The sequence below is a fragment of the Girardinichthys multiradiatus genome, chromosome 13, assembly GCF_021462225.1.
Source record: "Girardinichthys multiradiatus isolate DD_20200921_A chromosome 13, DD_fGirMul_XY1, whole genome shotgun sequence".
Lineage (NCBI taxonomy): Eukaryota > Metazoa > Chordata > Actinopteri > Cyprinodontiformes > Goodeidae > Girardinichthys > Girardinichthys multiradiatus.
This window is the reverse complement of record NC_061806.1, coordinates 17,111,465-17,133,865: the sequence shown is the minus strand read 5'-3', so window position 1 is coordinate 17,133,865 and position 22,401 is coordinate 17,111,465. Positions and strand designations below refer to the sequence as shown.

The following is a 22,401-nucleotide window of genomic DNA, read 5'->3' as shown; positions in this document are numbered from 1 at the left end:
AGAAACAAACAAATAATCTTACAGTACAAAGCACAGCACAGGCATTACTTAAAAAAAAAAAAAGTTAATTGAGGATGTGTAATAATGGTTAACACAGCTGTAATAGCTGTCAAGACCCATGCTCATTCCTATTACCTCACAGAGCAACAATACATGCATCAAGTCATCTGCATTTGCATATGACCCAGCTTGCAACTTCCTTATGAAAACAAGAGAGATGATCTATTGTATATTGTGCCTAACTAAATATATCTAGTAATTAATTGATATAACCAAACTATAATTAGAAGGGTTTATGAGCCAATATGAACAAAGCTTGTGTAAACTGTGTTTTTCACTGTAATATCAGTTCACATGGGATGAATCTGAATTTCCGTGTCTGTTTATTTGCATATAACAGTCCAGTCTCCCTGCTGTCTCTTTGCTGGATACTGGTGGGGAGGGATGTTTCTTTCACCGGGACTTGATCAGAGCTTTGGCTTTGCCAAGAACAGGGCATATCACACGGTGTTATCCCTGGTGAAGGGATTCCATATGTGCCGTGAGTACCTGGACTTCTCCCACCATCTGGGGAAATTGGGAATATGCCAGAAAAACTTGTCAAGACCCAGGGAGAGAAACAGAGAAACCCAACACCCAAATGGATACCTTGAAACACTGACAAAGTGAAGAACTGAGAGTAAGACAAGAGTAGTAATTCATGGGGGGAAGAAAAGATGGAAGGCTGACAAAGAAAAACAACTGTTTTAGATGAATGTTGTTGTCATCTGTTTCTTTGGCCCAATGACCAGCATTTAAGCTTTCTCTCTCAAGGCTGAGTCCTGGGCTCTTGTGTCTTCTCTAATGATGTATGTGTACAGAGTTTGTGTGTGTCTGTGAGTAAGGACCGGTGTGTGTGTGTCTGTGTGCCCCTGTTTTTGCGGCTGAGTGAGTTGCATTTTTCGTATTTCACCAGCAAACTGCTTGCACTTGCTATTCTGCTAGGTTTAGGAATAAGGTGTGAACTGAGGTAAGGTTAGGGTTAGGGTGAGTTATATACTGGTAATGGCTAGGTTTAGGGGTAGGGTCAGGGTTATGCAATAGAAAGGGTTGAAAATAAACGGAACTCAATGGAAGTCAATGAAAGTCAATGCAAGATCCTCACAGCATATAGTAAGACAAGTGTGTGTGTGTGTGTGTTCTTGTACTTGTTGCTGAGTGAGAACCTTTTTTTGTATTTTTATCGCAAATGAGGACATTTTGACAAAGTGAGGACATTTTCCTGGTCCTCACTTTTTCAAATTCCGTTCTTGGGACAGGGGTTAGGTTTAGGACTAGGGTATGAATTTAGTTATTGTTAGGGTTAGGTATTAACTGGTTAGGGTTAGGGTGAGTTTAGTGTTAGGGTTAGGCACTAAAAATCAAGGAAAATGAATGGAAATCAATGGAAGTAACCGAAAAGTCCTCATAAAGATAGTAAAACACGGATGTGTGTGTGTGTGTGTTCTTGTACTTGTTGCTGAGTGAGAACCATTTTTCGTATTTTTATCGCAAAGTGAGAACATTTTGACAAAGTGAGGACATTTTCCTGGTCCTCACTTTTTCAAATTCCATTCTTGGGACAGGGGTTAGGTTTAGGACTAGGGTATGAATTGAGTTATTGTTAGGGTTAGGTATTAACTGGTTAGGGTTAGTGTTAGGGTCAGGGTTAGGCACTACAAATCAAGGAAAATGAATGGAAGTCAATGGAAGTAACTGAAAAATCCTCATAAAGATAGTAAAACACGGATGTGTGTGTGTGTGTGTGTGTGTGTGTGTGTGTTTGAAGGGGTGTCAAACACTAAACAAAAATATTGCCTCTGCTTCCCTGTCCCAACTTCCATAACAATACCTTCTATTAACACTTGCCTGTCACTTTTATGTTTGACAAGCATCTGCATATTTGTGTTTATTTATCCTGCTTCTTAATTAATTTCAGAGTGTTCAGATATTTCTTTAAATTGTGGGTCAATGCCAATTAGAAGAAATACAATGTGTTACGGGTAAAGGCAAAGGTCATCAAACACAATACCTTCAAAATATGTGTAAATTTAAGGTGAATAACATGAGGAAAATGTCATAATTGAACAGCATTTAATACAGTACCAATTTACGGAGCTCATCAAATGCAAGCTGACAAAAGATTGCATTGAACTGGAAAATGAATATACATTTTGAGACAAATCATGATTTGGGGTTGTTTGGTTTCTGTTTTCTTATATGTTTCTCACAGTTTTTGAATCATGCTCCTGTTTATTATTTTCCTGGTTATGCTTTAGTTTTTCTCTTCTAGTTCATGTTTTGTCAAGTTTGGTTTTTGGATCTGGTTATGCTTTAGTTTCATGTTTTTCTAGTTTCTATTAGTTTGTATTCAAGTCTCTGTTTTGCTCCAGTCACATTTTGTTCTTTCCTGTCTGTTAATCAACTTTATTCGGTTCACCTGCACTAAGCAAATCTGTCTCCTCGCTTCAACTGGTTCACGCTCCATATATACACCTCCGTTCTGTTTATTCCTCACGGAAAGATTTTCTCGATCATGCTCATGTCTTGTTGTTCAAATCATGCTATGCCTGACTTGTCCGTTTTTTGTTTTGTTCACGCCAAGCCTGTTTTTCCTTGGCTGTCCATGTCTGCTTCTGCCTCCACCTGTGAGTGAGTTTTTGTGTTTTTCAAAATATTACATCAGTTCACTTACCATCATGCTGCCTGCTCGTCTGCATTCTGGGGTCCTACGCTGTGCTCAGCCTAACAGTTACCGCAGTTTATCAAACTGCACTTATTTGCAATAGCAGCTTATATACTATTTCCACAGAAAACATCCAGGCAAAAAATATTCCAAAACACTGTGCAGGAATTGTTATGACCCTTGGGTGAATTAAACCATAAACAGTTTTAAATACCTAATTGTTTTGTAGTTTTCAGCCAAATGACAAAAAACATTCAAAATATTCTGCTTTCGTGTTTTTGTAAATTATACAGCAGTTCTGTTCACTGTTAATTATCTAGTGAGGGATGGATCGGTCTAAAGATTTTTGTCAGGTTTCAGGCTGTGCAGTCTTGTATTTGTTTTTTTTTCCAAGCAGGTTCAATTGGAGGGTGGACTGTGTAGCTGCTTTCTCTCACACCTGTGAGTGATCAGGTCATCAGGGAGCTTAAAGGAGGAGGCTGTGGATCAGTCAATGCCTGAGTGTCAACCTTAGTGGTACCTCTACCCCTCCATGCTATTTGTTGTTTCCTGATTCTTTGAAACCGCTCTAACCTGAGTTTTGCTCCTCTTTAAGGTGCCTCTTGAAAACCTGACTTCTGTTCCCTAGGCCGTCTTCCTACACGACCAAGCTCAGGTTAATCTTTCTGAAATTCCATGCCTCTGGATCTTAGTCACACTCCAAGCTTCCAAGCCCATGCCGAAACCCCGTCCGCCCTCCAATGAACCAAACCTCCGCCAACAAGCAAAACAAACCGCCTCCTGGACCTGACACCTTCCCGGACCAAAACTCTGCATTCAACTGTAAGCCACCATTCTTTTCATCAGTTCCTCTCTCTGCATCTGGCCAACTATCTCATCCTCTGCTTCTCCCCCCCAGAAGACGGGGAAGATCCGGTTCCTGAAAGTTCCTGCCATATCCTATTATTGTTTCTGTACAAATACAATCGTTAAACTATCAGCTGTCTTAAGTTCCTGCATGTGGGTCAAAAGAGTCGCAAAAACTATGACAATTTTAGATTTTGAACTAGAGAATATACTATTCCAGAATCATAAAAATTTTTTTAGTACTGATAGAAAGATCAAAGGTGGATGCCAACTTTAATATTGTTAGCAAACAGCAAAAAGATGACTAAAGAATCATTTCCTTTCTTACTTCAAAATAAGAGTCTTAAACATAGACAGCTTCATATCGAAGGCCAATAATATTGTCACACAATTCACCAAAGTCACACATTGACATCACTTCAACAGCACAACACAAGACAGAGTTCACTTTGATAAAAAAAATATATTGTGGCAAAAAACTAGTTTGTGGAATCATGTGGAACTTTAATCCTCCTGTTAGTTTGTTGATGATTATTTAGCATTAGTAGAGCTTAGAGAATGACATATTTAGCTTTAGAACAGCTTTACAATTGCACTAAGTCCAAATATATGTATGTTATTTGTCCTCTATTATAATGATTTCTATTATCAAGTTAATGTGCTTGTATCTCTAAAATGGAGGGACAGATCTCTCAGACTATAATACACTATAATGCCAAAAGAATTGGGTCACACAACCAAATCAATGAATTCCAGTGTTACAACCACTTCTATTGCTGCTGTATAAAGTTTGGTGCGGATAAACTTGACTGGCCTGCACAGAGTCCTGACCTCAACCTTCTCAAAAACACCTTTGGGATAAATTAGAGCAGAGGTTGAAATTCAGGTTTTCTCATCTAACTATGAACACACTCCTAAACCTTGAGGGAGATAACCAGATGGAAAGAATAGCCAGCAATAGTTGCAATTGCTAACAAATTGGACCTCATAGATGTTGGGACCCACAGCCATAGATTTCAACATTAAACTCCAGTACATACTTTTCTTGAACTTTCAAAGTAAATTGCATTAACAGACTTTCAGCACAACTTCAGAAGGGGGAAGGGGGGTAACAGAGGACTTCCAATGATGCGACTGCCTGCATAAAACCCCCCACCTTCCCACAAGTCTTTCTCTTTCCACATGGCCTTTGAGAATGACCGGTCAGGGGAGGCCCAGCGCGCTGATGTCTTTTGCTGGCAAAAAGACATAAACTCAACTGGATCCAAGGAAGCCATACGATCATCGATCATATGCAAAGATAAGTACGGATGAAATACTGGCTGTGTATCCAGTATTTTCCTTCAAGAACGGGGATAATTAAGGTACAAGCATTGCTTGACTCTCTCTCCAAGCCCCCGCAGACGCAAACGGTGTTCGAGAGAAGCCCCGGCAAAGACGCGGTCTCCCAGCCTGGAAGGAAGACAGCAGAGACCGCAGCGGAAAGGACGAGCTGCCCAGCTCTCCGGAGCTAACCCTTTTGTTCACAGAGTGAACACAACTTCAACCCCCGAGGTTAGCTGAAAGCTAACCGCTTGTTGACTGCGGACGTTTCTTCAAGCTTCGCCCCTTGGACAACGTTTCCTCACCATGGTTCATGAGGTTATTAGGTGTTTTGGGCAGAGACAGATTTAGCATGAAATGATCTAAACGTTTTTCATTTTATGAAGTTTGTGTGAAACTCGGCTATCTTAGTGCTAGCAGGCTATCTGTAGCAAACGGGCCGGTTTGTGTTCTTTGTATGTTTTAAGGTTAAAATAAACTTTATTTAAAGGATGATTTTAAATAGAATTGATCATAACGTGCCGTCCGCGCTTATGCATTTTAACCCTTTTATTAATCCTGGTATTTTAAAGGTATGTGTTGATTCTGGTGCTAAGCTATGTTAGCTGAACGGCTAACCGGTAAGAACACGTGCTGCTACTAAAGAGTATTCAACAGAAAGGTGGCTGGATTTCAAGCTAGTGAATAATAGTTCCTAAACATCATTTACTAAATTTGATAACTAAGTAAACCCCATTAAGCCCATTTCTCCAGAAAGATTTGGCTCTTTTCCAAAATACTCCCTTAATAATATTTCTTCAAATATTATTTCAATAACTAAAGGCAGCTAATTAGACACCATTGAGAAATGGTCATCCAGAAGGTTGGTTTTATTCAGCAGATCATTATTTAAAACATTATTTTATTAAAATAATATTTTATCTGATCTTGCATTGTGAATGGTTGTCTAAACGTTTGCTGATTATTGTCTAAGTTAGTTCCAAGACTAACTTAACTTCACTTCCAGATTCTTCAAGATAATCCTTGGTTCTCAAACATAAACATTGCATGGTAATGTTGCATCACTCTTTTTGGTCATGATTTCCAATCATCTTTAATCAACTTGTTTATATTGTACATAGCCTATTAGTTTTCGTTATTCTTTAATTCTGCTTGGTAGTTTAGTTGGATTGTTTTAGCATAGTAAAGAGTTTGTTGATTGAAATATGTTTGACTTTGAGTTGACTTATTTTTGTTAATAAATTCTTGTATTTAAGAAATTGTGTAAATTCATTCCATATATGTGCAGAGTTTATGCTGTTCAATAATGTCAGAGCTCGTCTCACACCTTTCTATTTTGTACTAATACCATCGCCTTATTGGGCTGGTATTCACAGGACAACCCTTAACAGACCGAAATATTATTTGATAAAATATTAAATATGAAATAATATTCTCAGATTCATAATTACAACATAGATTAGGAATAGGATGTCATCAAAGTGCATGTACATGTAAATGTAGGCAGAAAAAACTTATATAGTGTATTTAATTTAAAGACTGAGACACAACAATCAATTATTTCTAAAGTGAAGACAGTGAAATGGTTTATACCTACTTGCCCATTTATGATTTTCTTGTTGACGTCTTTTAGTTGCTCTATGTTTGTGTGCAAAAAAACATCCATCACTTCTTTTAAAATGTTACCCATATACTGTTAAACTTAATTTAGGAGGAACATTTTAATCTCTTCAGCTGATTCTGTAGAAGCAGATGATGCTACAAATTACACACAGTTCATTTGTGAAACTGAAAATTTTCTAATGTGATTGCCCCTCAGCTCCATGTAATCAAGTTAAATAAAACAGTCTTAGCTTATTCAAGATACAGAGGTAAATCGTAAATGGCCTGAACTTGTATAGCCCTTTATCAAGTACACTCTACCTCTAGATTTTTTCTGACCATTTTTCCAAGTATTTTTTGATGCCTTCTGAATCGCGTCTGAGCATTTACCTGAGGTTTTTGAGTGCTTTCTTCTACTAACATTCTTTCCTGTGTTTTCCCTTTTTTCAAGGGTTACCTTGCATCAACCCGGACACCTATGATCATTTGTGGACTTACTTCTGCTGTTGCAAGCTTCCTGTGGATCTCTGGATTTCCATTTCCACGGTTGGCTCCCACCCTACTGCACTACCTGTCCGCCCAGCACCGCTGTCGTTCAAGCTCCTCTGGATTTCACCTCCACTGCAGGCAAACAGACCATAACTCATTCTCCAGACATCTTCCACCAACATCGTCTCCAACGACCTCTCACCCCCCTGGTGGATCATCATCCAACACCCAGTAAGCCTCTCACTTACTTCATCCACATCCACCAATTTTTCCAACTCGTCTCCGTTTCTGTTCCAGATTTCCCGGTTTCCCAACGTCGCTGTTTCTCTCAGGACCAGAGTTCCTGTTGCACAATTAATTATTGTTTCAATAAACCTCAATTACCTGATTCATCATCTCCTGATAATTAATTCTGCATGTGGGTCAGAAATATTCCCAAAACTACGACACCTATGATGTTTTACAACATGATTAGATGTCACAGATACCAAGCTGAATTTATTGGATTTAACACTAGAACTGCCAGGGCCGTCAATTTGATGTTTTTGAAAGTTTGACATGCCATAACTCTGGTTTATTAAAACTCTTATCTTCCTGGCTTCCTGACTTTTTCTAAACCTTTGTCTTTTGTATTCCTATGTCTCTTAAAAAAAAGGGTTAGGGTTAGGGTTAGGGTTAGTATTTCTACCTCTAACTACCATAGCTGCTATTTTGACGGCCCTATTATTTACATTGATATTTTCTATACGCGCGAGCATTGCCTAGCAACCACCACTCTGGAACGCAGTCTGAGAAGGAGATTCCGTTGAAGGAGTTGAGAGGGATTCCGACGGCTCTTGGTCAGTCAGTTCCGGTGACAGCAGGTCAGAGAGTGAGCCTCCCCCGACTAAAAAAACATGAGTCGTCCCATTAGCAGGAGGTTGTGGCGCATTATTTCAAGGTAGTAAAAGACTAGCCTATGTAACAATTTTATCCTTTTAGGCTATAGTTTACAGATTAGTAAACTAATAATATCTAAACTATAGCAACAGTGCCACAATCAGCGCAAGATCAGTGATAGGGAGATGAGCCGGGTCCTCAGTGCCCAGCTATAAACCCAACAATCCAGCTCCCTGGCAGGAGAGAAACTGCAAATCAAGGTACTGATAATAGACAAAGAAATAAACAATAAGTTAGGTCATAGATATAGTAGCCCAGTAACAACAATCTATTCTGCGCTTTACAGCGTTTTCATCGCAAGACGAGCGCACACCTGGGAAGGGGGAGGAGATAGGAAAGGATGGCACTGTGTGGACAGTGGTAAGTGAGGAAGAAAGTTGAGGGAGGCATCAGAGCCAGAACGTATTAACAGAGCGCCAGATCCAAGATGCCCAGACCGCATTCCTGTGCTTGGCGGATGCCGAAATGCTCAACTACGGTCGGGGCTGCAGGGTGGCTGAGGCCCGCAGAGTTTTTGAAGATGACTCCTCCTCGGACCTGAGTGTGGATGAACTGAAGGCATTTTCAGCACTAGTTTATGTCCGCTAAGTGAATGGAGGGCATAACATGGAGCTGTCCAGCTTTTGGTCAGATTAGTAAAGCTTTTTTTTTTTTTATATATCGCTATTCTGTATTATTTTTCAGTACTATTTATAAATAATAATAAAACAAAATAGATTTTGATCAAATACTGTTATTAATTCTTGTCAAAACCATAATTTTATAGCGTGCAAGAAAATCTTTAGCATTCTGACCGCATGTAATGCGATGATGTTATCACCGCCCTCGCATCCAGAATGCTCCCGTCAAATTGACGGGCTTAGGAGTTCTAGTAGTGTTAGATTCTGGGAGTCCTAGTGTTAAGTAAAAATAAAAACAAAAAAATCACACTACTATGTGAAGTCTCACACCTGATGGCATATACCAAAGTTTGACACCCAACCATTAGGTCAGAAGAACTGTCTTAAGAATTGTGAGAAAGGATTGTGTGTAGAATTTAAGCTTGGGAAGGAAAACAATTCAGACTTTGTAACACTTATAGTGTCTAGATCTGATGTAATTACTGTCATTGTGAGAGGGAAGACACTTAGAATCAAAGTCTGGCCAAACTAAAGAAACATGGAGACAATTAAGCCAAGGTTTGCTATTAATAAAATTATTAGAGAACGTCTTCAATAAAGAACTGGTAAAAACAAAAACAGCTGAAAGTGTAGTTCTGAGCATTGCGAAAAGCAGCTTAATCAGTAAGAGTTTGAAGAAAATATTTCAATATTTTCTGATCACTATGAAAGGAAAGACCAAAGCTAGATATGTATAATTGTCTTGAAAACTTAATTTCCAACTAGAAATATTTCACTGTTCAACATCTACTGCTACTTACGAGGAGGTAGGATTGTGAAAATACACAAGGCTCTTGTTTCATTTCATTTTTGATTTTCCTTTTGCATTTTGCGGGAGAATCTATATGTTTTTAAATGTTTTATTTAAGCAGTTGTCATTGGCGTGAACAGTCACAAAAACACGTGAATCTATAAAAGGGAAAATGGCTGTGATGGACTGACAACCTGTCCAGGTGTACCCTGCCTCCTGGCATTGACTGCTGGAGATCTTCCCCGCAACCCACTATGGAAGAAGCGGTAGAAAATGACTGACTGAAAGTTTGAAATAAATTTGAAATATATTAAATTTAACCGACAAGGGAATTTTTCACATGAAAATTTTTGTTGTATCGGTGTGAATGTCTATAATACCCATGTTGAGAGTTTGGAACATTTACTTTTTGTATTTGAGGCAGGATGGTTTGAAATAGTTTTTAATGCTGGTTTCATTACAACAATTTTTTTACTTTATCTTAACAGACACTAAAATGTTTTAATTGGATTACACAATCAGAAATTTAGGGTTAATTATAAATAACTTGATATTAATTTGAGAATACTGAACTCGGAAATCCTAATTCTTTAATTAAGTCCCAACTTCCCCTATATTTTATTAATTTGAATTTTTCCTTTTGTGTTCAATATTTGAAATGTTTGGTTTGTTTTACTAAGCCATTCATTTTTACTGTATTTTAGACTTAAATATCAGTGTCTTTCTTTTTCTTTACTTTATTTTTTTAATCACTTTGAGATTCTTTATAGTTGACATTATGCCCACCTTTTTTGTATTTTTTTCTAACGTTGTAAATGTAAATCTCACAGCTGATGTCATGTCCCTACGGCGCCCAGGAACTGACATGGGGGAAAAAAATATATAGCATGCGCACAAAATACTAATTCGTGCCCACAAAAACTAATTTGCGCCCACAAAGTACTGATTCATTCCCACAAAGTAGGCATCAAGTGACCTGTGTTGCAGATGTGTAACTCATAATTCAATCAAAGAAAAGGGATGGCAATTAGAAAAGTTTTAATGATGTAAAATGACATGATTATTTCTTTGGCGCTCGGACCTGGGAGGAAGAGATGAATGCTGAGAATGATATGAGTTAATATGAACTTTTGTAAGGTTTAGATTTAGAGATGTCTTCCCGCCGATCCGACACTGGTGGTGGATTGGCGGCCAGGGAGCAGTGAAGCTGTGAAGGAAGATGTTGAAGGGGGGGGTGAAGGAGGGATGAGCTCAGCTGACAAGCGAGGATGAACACAGCTGAAGGTCCTTTAAAAGCAAGGCATCGGAAGGTGATTGGATGGAGAATCAGGTGGACAGGATGCTGATTGGAAGGCCGGGAGACGCACAGAAGAGTCATTGGAAGGTGGAGGCGGTGAAGTTGAGTCTTTCATTCTGAATTTTCGTCTAAACTCCATGTGATGGAACTCAGTGTACAGTGTGGGTGTGTAAATGTGTATGTGTGCATACGTGCGGTGGCGCTGTGCGCTGTCAGACTGGGACCACGAAGAATTGTCAGTATGCACGACGGCGACCGGGGATGAAGTTCAGCTGGCCACGGTACATTTAACGTGCAGTCACTGTGCAATACAGTTATTAAAAAACGCCGCTGCTTCAGCAATCTGGTCCCTTCATTACTATAGAAGTCTCAGCCCCCGTGACACGCAAGTACAGGGAGTTAACCCCAAGTGAATAACCATTTCAGCCCTAGAGGAAGCATCTCCCCTGTATTTACCGACTACGGTCAGGAAACAGAAGCAGGAAGGGTTAACACCTGGCTCTCAATATTCTATTTAAATGCCTCTCACTAATGAGAATTACTTGCGCTGCCAGGCTTTTTAGCATCTCTTTATAGGTCTTCCCCAGCCTAAAATAAAACTCGATCAGACTATCCCTGTCCATCCAGTTGTTGTTTTGTTCCTCCGTATGTTTGAGAAAGCGCGCTGTTTTAGTATTTTGTGTGCACGTTCTATATCATGAGCACAAATTAATATTTCATGGACAAAAATTTCTATTTTGTGTGAACCATTTTGTATTTTGTGCACACGCTACAAATTTTTTTTCCCCACGTCAGTTCCCGGGCGCCGCATGTCCCAGGCTCTATTTCTAATGAATTATTTTACATTCTAGCATGCCATCAAACTTAAACATTGTAGTCAAAATTTCAGTCTCTAGGAGGCGGCTAACTAAAGTATACAACACACCTTACAGATTTTCATTTGTAGCAATATGTGAACACCACACGTCCTTTTCCTTTCAATGCACAATTATGCATTAATTACTATCTTTTCTGGTTTGTCTATCATATTAAATCCAAATAAAATACCTTAAAATGTAAACAAAGTTCTAGAAGTATGAATATTTTTGCAAAGGCACTGTTGGCAGTAATTCTTAAAAATATGCTAAATATGGTTTCATAGATGGGGAGTATAAATACCGTAAACTGACAAAGTCAGACAAGAATCAGGAGTCTAGTTAGGGACTCATTAAACAATAATTTGATCTAGTGCCTCATGCAATAGTTGGGATTAGATTGGGACACCACTAATTTGTACAACATCAGATACAATGTGTTTCTTACTAAACCAGTTGCAGCTACAGATTACGGTGAAAGCTAAAAAACCAAAGCCATGCAGACTTACAATTATTGATGGAAGAACAGAAAACACAGAAAAAATAAATACAATGATTGTATTGCTCTAAAGGAAATATGCAGGTTTCTATGTTGTTATTCATCTACAGCTTTTCAACTGTATGTGTAATTCTTTAAAAGAGGGGCTTGTGTCAGGAAGAAAAAATGTGTACCTGTACTAGTTGAAAGATATTTCTCTCAGTGTCGCGGCGTGAGAGAAATATAGCTTTTCCCCTTTGTGTAATTCATTTGTACATTTGTTGCCGGGGGACAGCACTGATTCATGTTTATACCTAAGCGCCACAATTAAAGGATCAATATGAAGTTGAAAGACAGGAAGCTTTTTGTTGGAAGCAAATGAACAAAGATCTTCACAAATACAGTGTGTGCACACAGACCAACACTAGAACTGCTGACTAACTGCTTCGTATCCTAATGTGCCTCAGTAATGGCTGCAAGGTATACAGGGATTATGAATGAAGACAGCTTGTCTAAACATGTATGGCAGGAAAAGTTCAATTGGCCATTGGATAACTATTCATTTAAAGAAATAGTTCAGGATTTCTGAAGTGAGGTTTACAAGCAATTATTTTCTTAGCTGCAGTAGATAACTACAGGGGTTGGACAATGAAACTGAAACACCTGGTTTTAGACCACAATAATTTATTAGTATGGTGTAGGGCCTCCTTTTGCGGCCAATACAGCGTCAATTCCACCATCAGAGACGCTTATCACGCCGTCCCACGTGCTGCACTGGGCCAATCCGACCACATCATGGTCCACCTGATTCCTGCATACAGGCAGAAACTAAAGCTTTGCAAACCTGTTGTGAGGACGACAAGAAAGTGGAGCAGTGAGGCTGTGGAGAATCTCCAGGCGTGTTTAGGCTGTACAGACTGGGATGTGTTCAGGACTACTACCAACAGTCTGGACGAGTACACAGAGGCTGTGACTTCCTACATCAGCTTCTGTGAGGACAGCTGTGTACCATCATGCACCAGGGTGAGTTACAACAACGACAAACCCTGGTTCACAGCTAAACTCAGAAGGTTAAGACTGGATAAGGAAAAGGCCTTCAGGAGTGGGGACAAAGACATATACAGAGAGGCAAAGTACAAGTTTGGCAAGGCAGTGAAAGAGGCCAAACGACTGTACTCTGAGAAGCTCCAAAACCAGTTCTCAGCCAACGACTCTGCGTCTGTCTGGAAAGGGCTCAAGCAAATCACCAACTACAAGCCGAAAGCCCCCCGCTCCATCAACGACCGACGCCTCGCCAACAACCTGAACGAGTTCTACTGCCGCTTTGAAAGACAAAGGGACAGTCCTGCAACCATCCCCCACGACGCCCCCCAACAGCTGCAGCCACAATCCACCACCCCCATCTCTCCAACCTCAAGAGGGGCCTTGGCACCTCCAACCCCCACCCTGAAGTTCCCCCCCACCAGCCCCCTACCCACGCCGAGGACGGCTCTTTCCATCCAGGAGAGGGACGTAAACAAACTCTTCAGGAGACAGAACCCCCGGAAAGCTGCTGGTCCGGATTCTGTCTCACCAGCCAGCCTGAAGCACTGCGCTGATCGGCTGTCTCCAGTCTTCACAGACATTTTTAACACCTCACTGGAGACATGTCATGTGCCAGCCTGCTTCAAGTCCTCCACCATCGTCCCTGTTCCCAAGAAGCCAAGGACCACAGGGCTTAATGACTTTGAGTGCCTTGTGCTCTCACACCTAAAAGACATCACCGACCCCCTCCTGGACCCCCTGCAGTTTGCCTACAGAGCCAACAGGTCTGTAGATGATGCAGTCAACCTAGCCCTTCACTTCATCCTCCGGCACCTGGACTCCACAGGAACCTATGCCAGGATCCTGTTTGTGGATTTCAGCTCTGCCTTCAACACCATCGTCCCAGCTCTGCTCCAGGAGAAACTCTCCCAGCTGAGTGTGCCCGACTCCACCTGCAGGTGGATAACTGACTTCCTGTCTGACAGGAAGCAGCGCGTGAGGCTGGGGAAGCACGTCTCTGACTCCCTGACCATCAGCACCGGTTCCCCCCAAGGCTGTGTTTTCTCTCCTCTGCTCTTCTCCCTGTACACCAACAGCTGCACCTCCAGTCACCAGTCTGTCAAGCTTCTGAAGTTTGCGGACGACACCACCCTGATCGGACTCATCTCTGATGGTGACGAGTCCGCGTACAGATGGGAGGTGGACCATCTGTTGGACTGGTGCAGCCAGAACAACCTTGAGCTCAACGCTCTAAAGACAGTGGAGATGGTTGTGGACTTCAGGCAGAACCCAGCCCCACCTGCCCCCATCACCCTCTGTGACTCCACAATTGACACTGTGGAATCTTTCCGCTTCCTGGGAACCATCATCTCCCAGGATCTCAAGTGGGAGCCAAACATCAGCTCCCTCATCCAGAAAGCCCAGCAGAGGATGTTCTTCCTGCGGCAGTTGAAGAAATTCAACCTGCCAAAGACTATGATGGTGCACTTCCACACAGCCATCATTGAGTCCATCCTCACCTCCTCCATCACCATCTGGTACGCCGCTGCTACAGCCAAGGATAAGGGCAGGCTGCAGCGTGTCATTCGGTCTGCTGAGAAGGTGATTGGCTGCAGTCTACTGTCGCTCCAGGAACTGTACACCTCCAGGATCCTGAAGCGGGCAGGGAAGATTCTGGCTGATCCCTCCAACCCCGGTCACAGACTCTTTGAAACTCTCCCCTCTGGCAGGAGGCTGCGGTCCATCCGGACCAAAACCTCACGCCACAAGAACAGTTTTTTCCCATCTGCCACCAGCCTGGTTAGCAAAGCCCGGAAACCACACTGACCCCCTTTTTTTGCTGACAGGACACTTGTAAACTGTAACTCTATGCGTTACATTAACGCTCAGCTTGGACTCCTGCCATACTTGCACAATGATCACCTGCACTGTTGTATTGCTCTTGCATCTTATACTGCTCTATACTTACTCTCACTCACTTAAAACTGTGCACATATATTTATATTATATTGTAGATATGTTTATACTGTTTAATTTGTACTGTATTGCACTGACTACGCCAAAACAAATTCCTTGTATGTCCAAAAACGTACTTGGCAATAAAGCTTTTCTGATTCTGATTCTGAATTTGTCTTGGGAATGACATATACAAGTCCTGCACTGTGGTCAGAGGGATTTTAAGCCATTCTTCTTGCAGGATAGTGGCCAGGTCACTACGTGATACTGGTGGAGGAAAACGTTTCCTGACCCCAAAGCAGCTCAATAGTATTTAGATCTGGTGACTGTGCAGGCCATTGAAACTGAGGTTTGGCATTGGCATGATTGACCAAAGGTTTAGCTATAGCAGCCCGGCCATGTATATTGACCCTGTGGAGCTCCCGACGGACAGTTCTGGTGGAAACAGGAGAGTTGAGGTGCACATTTAATTCTGCCGTGATTTGGGCAGCCGTGGTTTTATGTTTTTTGGATACAACCCGGGTTAGCACCCGAACATCCCTTTCAGACAGCTTCCTCTTGCATCCACAGTTAATCCTGTTGGATGGGGTTCGTCCTTCTTGGTGGTATGCTGACATTACCCTGGATACCGTGGCTCTTGATACATCACAAAGACTTGCTGTCTTGGTCACAGATGCGCCTGCAAGACGTGCACCAACAATTTGTCCTCTTTTGAACTCTGGTATGTCACCCATAATGTTGTGTGCATTTCAATATTTTGAGCAAAACTGTGCTCTTACCCTGCTAATTGAACCTTCACACTCTGCTCTTACTGGTGCAATGTGCAATCAATGAAGACTGGCTAGCAGGCTGGTCCGATTTAGCCATGAAACCTCCCACACTAAAATGACAGGTGTTTCAGTTTCATTGTCCAACCCCTGTATATTGGGGGCCTTTATTTAGTATAAAGTCAGATTAGTTGGTCTTAGATGCAGAAGTCGAGGGCAAGTACTAGCCCCTTAAAACATTTCAGCAGTTGATGTACATGCTCTTTTATGAACCTTTAAGCTGTGGTCACAATTGTACTGAGGAATTATTAGCACAGTCATGGATCTTTTACATGGTAAAAGGAGGTAGGAGGTGGTGCACCATCCATTTTCTTTCTGTGTGAAACACGTACTGAGAACAGAACTTCATCATTCAGAGTAAATGATTTAAAGTAAAGCAGTGAAATGTGGCTCACTAAACAGGACTCAGTCTCTTACATGTTAATTGAAAGCTTAGGGGCTCCACTTTGACTGGACCGACAGGTAGAGGTAAAGGGAAAAATGCTACTGTTTGTGAGATGGAAGAGAGTGTATTTTCATGCCACATGTTGAACTATTATCTGTGTCAATATGACCTTTTAACCGCCCCGGGAGTTTCCCCAACTCTTTATAACCCTCCCTCCCCCCACCCCCCTCTGCCTCCAGCACCATCTTGATATTTTGCAGAATCTGCAGTCCATCTCTCTGGATGCACCAAAGTTTGTTTTAGGTGATTTTAACCACGTCTCCTAAAAAGAAAAGCATTAAGACATTTTTATCAATATGTCCCCTGCCCAGCAAGATGGAACAAGATACAAATCTATGTTATGAATCGGTAAAGGATGCTTAAAAAGCTGTCCCACTCCTTTCTTTGGGCTCCCCTGACCATAACTGCATGCATCTGCTGCCCACTTATAAGACTGTTCTGAAGAAAGAAAATGATAAGTCCAGGAATATAAAGGTCTGGTCAGAGGAATCAGTTCTCCTACTGCAGGAATATTTCAAATGTACTAACTTGGACACTTTTAAACAATCATGTGGTGATGATCTGGTCTCATTGGTGGATGACTTCCTCTTATATTTGATATCCTCTTATAGCTTGTTAAAATTTATCCAAATAATAGACCATGGATTATCAAATCTAACAAGTCCTGTTTATAGAAGACATTGCTTGTTTTTAAACACAGGAACGGTCACCAATCTGCATTCAGACAGGAAATAATTAAAACTGGAAATTTTAAAAGCTAAATAAAGCTACAAATCTGAATTGGAGAAGAAAATGGCCATAAACAAACTTGGTTCAGATCAAGCCAGTATAAAAACTATTTCAGGCCTCCAGAGGCCAGACAGTTGCCCTAATGTCTGCTTAGATGGTTTTAATTCTGATCTGGCGTTTTGCTTTGTTTTATTGTCAATATAATTTATCTGTGATTTTAGCAAGGAAAACAAGAAACTTGTCTATATATTAGGTTCAGCCTTACCCCTGCAGAGTTAAGCTCACCACCTCTCCCTCAATTCCCAAGCAGAACAGAATGGACAGAAACCCACACTATGACCGTTACTGTAGTAACGGTCATAGTGTGAATTGATGCCCTCACATTCATTTCCCCACGGTTCATAGTACCACCTTTGCCAATGACACAGGCAGGTTCCAGTGCCTAATGGAAATTGGATGACAAAGCTATGAACCATGATTTTGTATATGTATATATATACATTTTGTATCTTTTTATGGTTGTTTCACTTTGTCTCAGGGTTACCAAAGCTGATGACCAAAAGAATGGGATGATGTGAATGTATTGTTTTTGTATTTTCTCATTGAACGACATAGGCAGGTATGAGTTAGTCAGAGTTTAGTCCTGCCCAGGCTAAACTCTGTCCTGCCCAATCATAGGCTTTTGAAGAATGAACTGAATTGTGAACCTCCATCCCTGGCAACAGGAACACAGAGACAGTTTTGCTGTTTGTTTTTGCTTTGCCACGGTTCACTGATTTTTCAGCGAAGGGCAGAATGGTCCCAGTAGCTTCAAAGACTGCAACTCATCTCACCCTTTGAACCTAGGGAGGAATGTTGGACCATTTGTCTGCTACTACATACCCCAGTATGGTCTGCTACCACAACTCCCAGCAGGGATTGCAGCTGATAGGAAGGGGTCGTTGCAGCTCTGATGTCACAGTGGACTATATAATAATATGAGGTCTCTCTCATCTTTGCTTTTCATGCTGGAAACCGAGACCGGTTACCATGCAATGGAAGCATGCATTCTTCTGGAGAAGAAACTCGCATGTGGGTTTTCATCAATTCTCCCCACTGGCCAGACAACTGAACGAAATAAGCTTACAAGAATAGGAAGGCTTGTTAGTTTTACTTTACAGATCGAAGACGTGGATTTAACACGTGACGAAAACCCACGGAGGTTTTCAAGGAGACAAAATCTTCCTCCTTGTTTTGTTCCAGTCTACTGCTGACGGTCCGTCATAATTCTCCCTTTTGCCAAAGGAGGCCTAAGAACAAAGACGACTGCTTCCCTCTGAGTTAGTTACGGACACGTAACTGCTCCCCTCCTCTCTTCCCCTGCTCTAACGAGGCGACCCGGCAACAAGTAATCCCGTTTTGTTTTATTTCTATTAGAAATAGCTTGGGCAGGATACAGTAGGATTTTAGGGCGATTTAGAATTGCCCCTTATAGTCCAATGTGTTCTAAGTTGTATGTACATGCAATGTCTTTTTGAAACTTTGATTGCTGTTGGACTCTGAAAGCCGCCGTGCTTCGAAGCTGTGTTTTTGAACACCTCAGCGCAGGCTCAGGTGAACTTAAAGTTGGACTACTAGAACCTCATGGTGAAACCTCGCTATTCCTTTGTCTTCACTCTTCGTGTTTTTCCACTGTTTGCCGGCTAAAGTTTTATGATCCTTTGTGTTCACTGAGTTCCAACTTTGGGGGTTTTATGACCCTTTGAGCTACATTGCGCTACCACTTTGGCGGGGCCGCTCCCAAAGCCTATCTCTTGTTTTTGCCATAACTGATTTCATACACACTCATTGCTGTTTTATCTTGTTTAGTTAGTTATTTTACCCCTTTTGTGGAGAACGTTGCATGCTTGATTAGGTGAAGATTATTGAATCGGAATAGGGATGTGTATCAGGGCTGATTATTGAATAAATATTCACGTAGATAAAGAGAAAGAGTTTGTGTTTATTTTGAGCAAGAGTGATTTGTCAGTCAAAATAAAGTCAAAGTTCCCCACCTTCGGTGAAGCGGTTGATTACACAGTGACATCTAGTAATAGTTATCAATTATTACTGAGAATTTAATAATTGTAATTATCAAAGGCCTTGAGCCATAATTACAACCCTGGAGGTCATCTCTGATTTTGATTCGTAAGTAATGATTTTTGGTTAAGAAATTAATTTTTTTTCCAAATTATGATTTTAAATTATAATTCTTGATAAATATTAATTAAACTATAATCATAATTCTTACAAGGCATTGCCCCCCAGCTGCAGTTATGTCGCCGGTGTACCAAGGTATTGTTTGTATACCATTAATTTGTCAAAAACTTGTTTTAAGATGTTTGTAAGCGAGAATGTACACCTCAAAACTTCATCTGTGCAGTCAGTTCATCAAGAATGAACCTTCTTAGAAATGTTCTTTCAGGGCTTTAAATCCTGGGGCATTTGGTAGAAAAGGGCTGTATGGTTCTGATAATGTATGTGGTGGTTCCTTGAAATCAACATATTTCTGCTGCTGTTGTTCCGTTCCCTAAACCAATTGTCTTAAAACTGTTGGTGATTTTAGACCAGTAGCTGTAACCAAAGTTTTTGTGAAAATCCTTGAAAGGTTAATCAAATGTCAGATTTTAAAGCAGACTGAACACATTTTGGCGAAAGGCCTTACAGAGGAGTGAAGGACACAAATGCAGGTCTAAACCTGCATTTTGGAGACACACTTGGAGTTTAATGGGACAGATGCCAGACTTTTATTTGTGAATTATTCCTTTGCTTTTATAACAATTCAATCGCATATTTTAATCAAAAGGCTACTTGAACAGTTTGATTTAAGTAACAATTTGCTGTGTTGGATTCTGGATTTTTAATTAACAGGACATGGAGGGTGAGAGTAAACAATTGTCTCTCAGATTTGAAAATCTAATTCCACTGGGTCACATCAGGGTTGTCTACTGTCAGCTTTGGTTTTTATTCTGTGTATTAACATGTGTCAGAACATAAATGACAAAAGATACATAACAAAGCATGCAGATGTTCCTGCTGAGGTTGGTCTCCTCCAGGAGAATGAAAGAAGTTATGGCCTGCAGATGAAAAATGTTACTTTGAATCTAACTGTGAGCCTCATCAGCACCTTTTCTGTTATAGGAAGTCTGCCATTTTATCGTAGACCATCTTTTATTGTACTATTATTTGCTGTTGGTTTTGTCGTACAACTTTGAAAGAGAAAAATTCCCGTCAGCAGAGAGGGAAAGTGTCGTCCAGACTGATTAGAGAGTCCCAACAAACAGTGTCATCCTTGTACAGCAGGCAGGTACAAAAGATTGATTTTAAACGACAACTCCCATCCCCTTCACAGAGAGTTTCAGTTCCTTCCCTCTGGACAGAGAGTCTTAGTCCTGAAATGTAAGACAAGATGTTTTAAAGACCGCTTTGGTCCTAGTGCTGTTATTGAAATACACAAGCTGAAATTACACAGGCAATCTCAATGGACTGCATATTTATATTTATCTTGAATACTAAGCCTTGCTCTCCTCCTCTGTTTCCTTTAATTTGAGCATTTTGAACACTGCTATATTTGATGGTTCCAGTTATGTGGAGATGTAAAACAAATCTACCTGTGGGTACAAATAGAGTAACCTTGAACCTTAAACAATTATTTTATTTTTTTTTTATTAAAAATGCCTGACATGTTTTGTTCTCAGTGCATGTATTGCTGATGGCAATCATTGGTGGCACACACCCTCTACCTCCATTTTCCATTTAATGTCCATTTATCATAAATCCATAAATTTCCCCCGCCAAGGCTGAAGCTAATGGCTAGTCTCAGCACCATGAAACAACTCCAATGTCAAAAAACTATTCATATAAATGGAGCTTTGACGAAAATTCAAACTGAAAGACTCACCTCCACCCCCGGCCGTTCTATGACTCCACCGTGCGTCTCTCCTCCATCCACTCAGCGTCAGATCCACATGTGTCTTCGCTTTTAAGGACTTCCAGTCACGGATTCACTGCTCTTCAGCTGAGCTTCGACCCTCCTCCGCCCACCTCCACCATCTCCCTTCCATACTCCTCCCGGCTTCCTTACCTTCTTAGGCCTTCACTCCACCACCAGTATCGGATCCCAAGGGGGGAAGACTTACCTAATTCTAAGCCTAAGATGTTAATTCAAGCTCATGTCATTCTCAGCATTCATGTCTTCCTCCGGGGTCCCAGCACCAAAGATATAAATTTTATCAATAAACTTCTCTAATCGCCACATTTTCGTCTTTTCAGGTTGAAATGGAGTTTAAACGAAAATTCAACATGGAAGACTCTCCTCTCCCGCCACGTCCAATCACTCCTCACTGGCTGCTCCAATCAACGGCAGGTCCGCACTTCTCCTCGGCTAATCATCTCCCAGGCCATCACTTTTAAAGACCGTCTGCACGGAAGACACTGCTCATCTGCTGAGCTTCGACCCTCCTCCACTCCTTCTCCACCATAGGCTCCCAACTCCTTCCAAATATACAAAGGCCTACGCCACCACCAGTATCGGATCCCAGGGGGGAAGACGTACCTAATCATAATCCTAAGATGTTTATTCAAACCCACTTCATCCTCAGCGTTAAACTCTCTAACCGTCATCTCGTTGTTTCTCCATTATACAGGTCCTTCTCAAAATATTAGCATATTGTGATAAAGTTCATTATTTTCCATAATGTAATGATGAAAATTTAACATTCATATATTTTAGATTCATTGCACACTAACTGAAATATTTCAGGTCTTTTATTGTCTTAATACGGATGATTGTGGCATACAGCTCATGAAAACCCAAAATTCCTATCTCACAAAATTAGCATATTTCATCCGACCAATAAAATAAAAGTGTTTTTAATACAAAAAACGTCAACCTTCAAATAATCATGTACAGTTATGCACTCAATACTTGGTCGGGAATCCTTTTGCAGAAATGACTGCTTCAATGCGGCGTGGCATAGAGGCAATCAGCCTGTGGCACTGCTGAGGTCTTATGGAGGCCCAGGATGCTTCGATAGCGGCCTTTAGCTCATCCAGAGTGTTGGGTCTTGAGTCTCTCAACGTTCTCTTCACAATATCCCACAGATTCTCTATGGGGTTCAGGTCAGGAGAGTTGGCAGGCCAATTGAGCACAGTGATACCATGGTCAGTAAACCATTTACCAGTGGTTTTGGCACAGTGAGCAGGTGCCAGGTCGTGCTGAAAAATGAAATCTTCATTTCCATAAAGCTTTTCAGCAGATGGAAGCATGAAGTGCTCCAAAATCTCCTGATAGCTAGCTGCATTGACCCTGCCCTTGATAAAACACAGTGGACCAACACCAGCAGCTGACACGGCACCCCAGACCATCACTGACTGTGGGTACTTGACACTGGACTTCTGGCATTTCCTTCTCCCCAGTCTTCCTCCAGACTCTGGCACCTTGATTTCCGAATGACATGCA

At 41.1% G+C, this 22,401-nt stretch overlaps 1 long non-coding RNA gene across 1 annotated transcript; it reads left to right on the top strand.

Annotated features, from left to right (window-relative positions):
- The first annotated feature begins 3,102 nt into the window (after positions 1 to 3,102).
- LOC124879048 lies at positions 3,103 to 3,721 on the top strand. The gene is made up of 3 exons (XR_007040942.1): positions 3,103 to 3,220; positions 3,300 to 3,526; positions 3,603 to 3,721. It is a non-coding gene; the product is annotated as an uncharacterized LOC124879048 (long non-coding RNA).
- Positions 3,722 to 22,401: the final 18,680 nt, after the last annotated feature.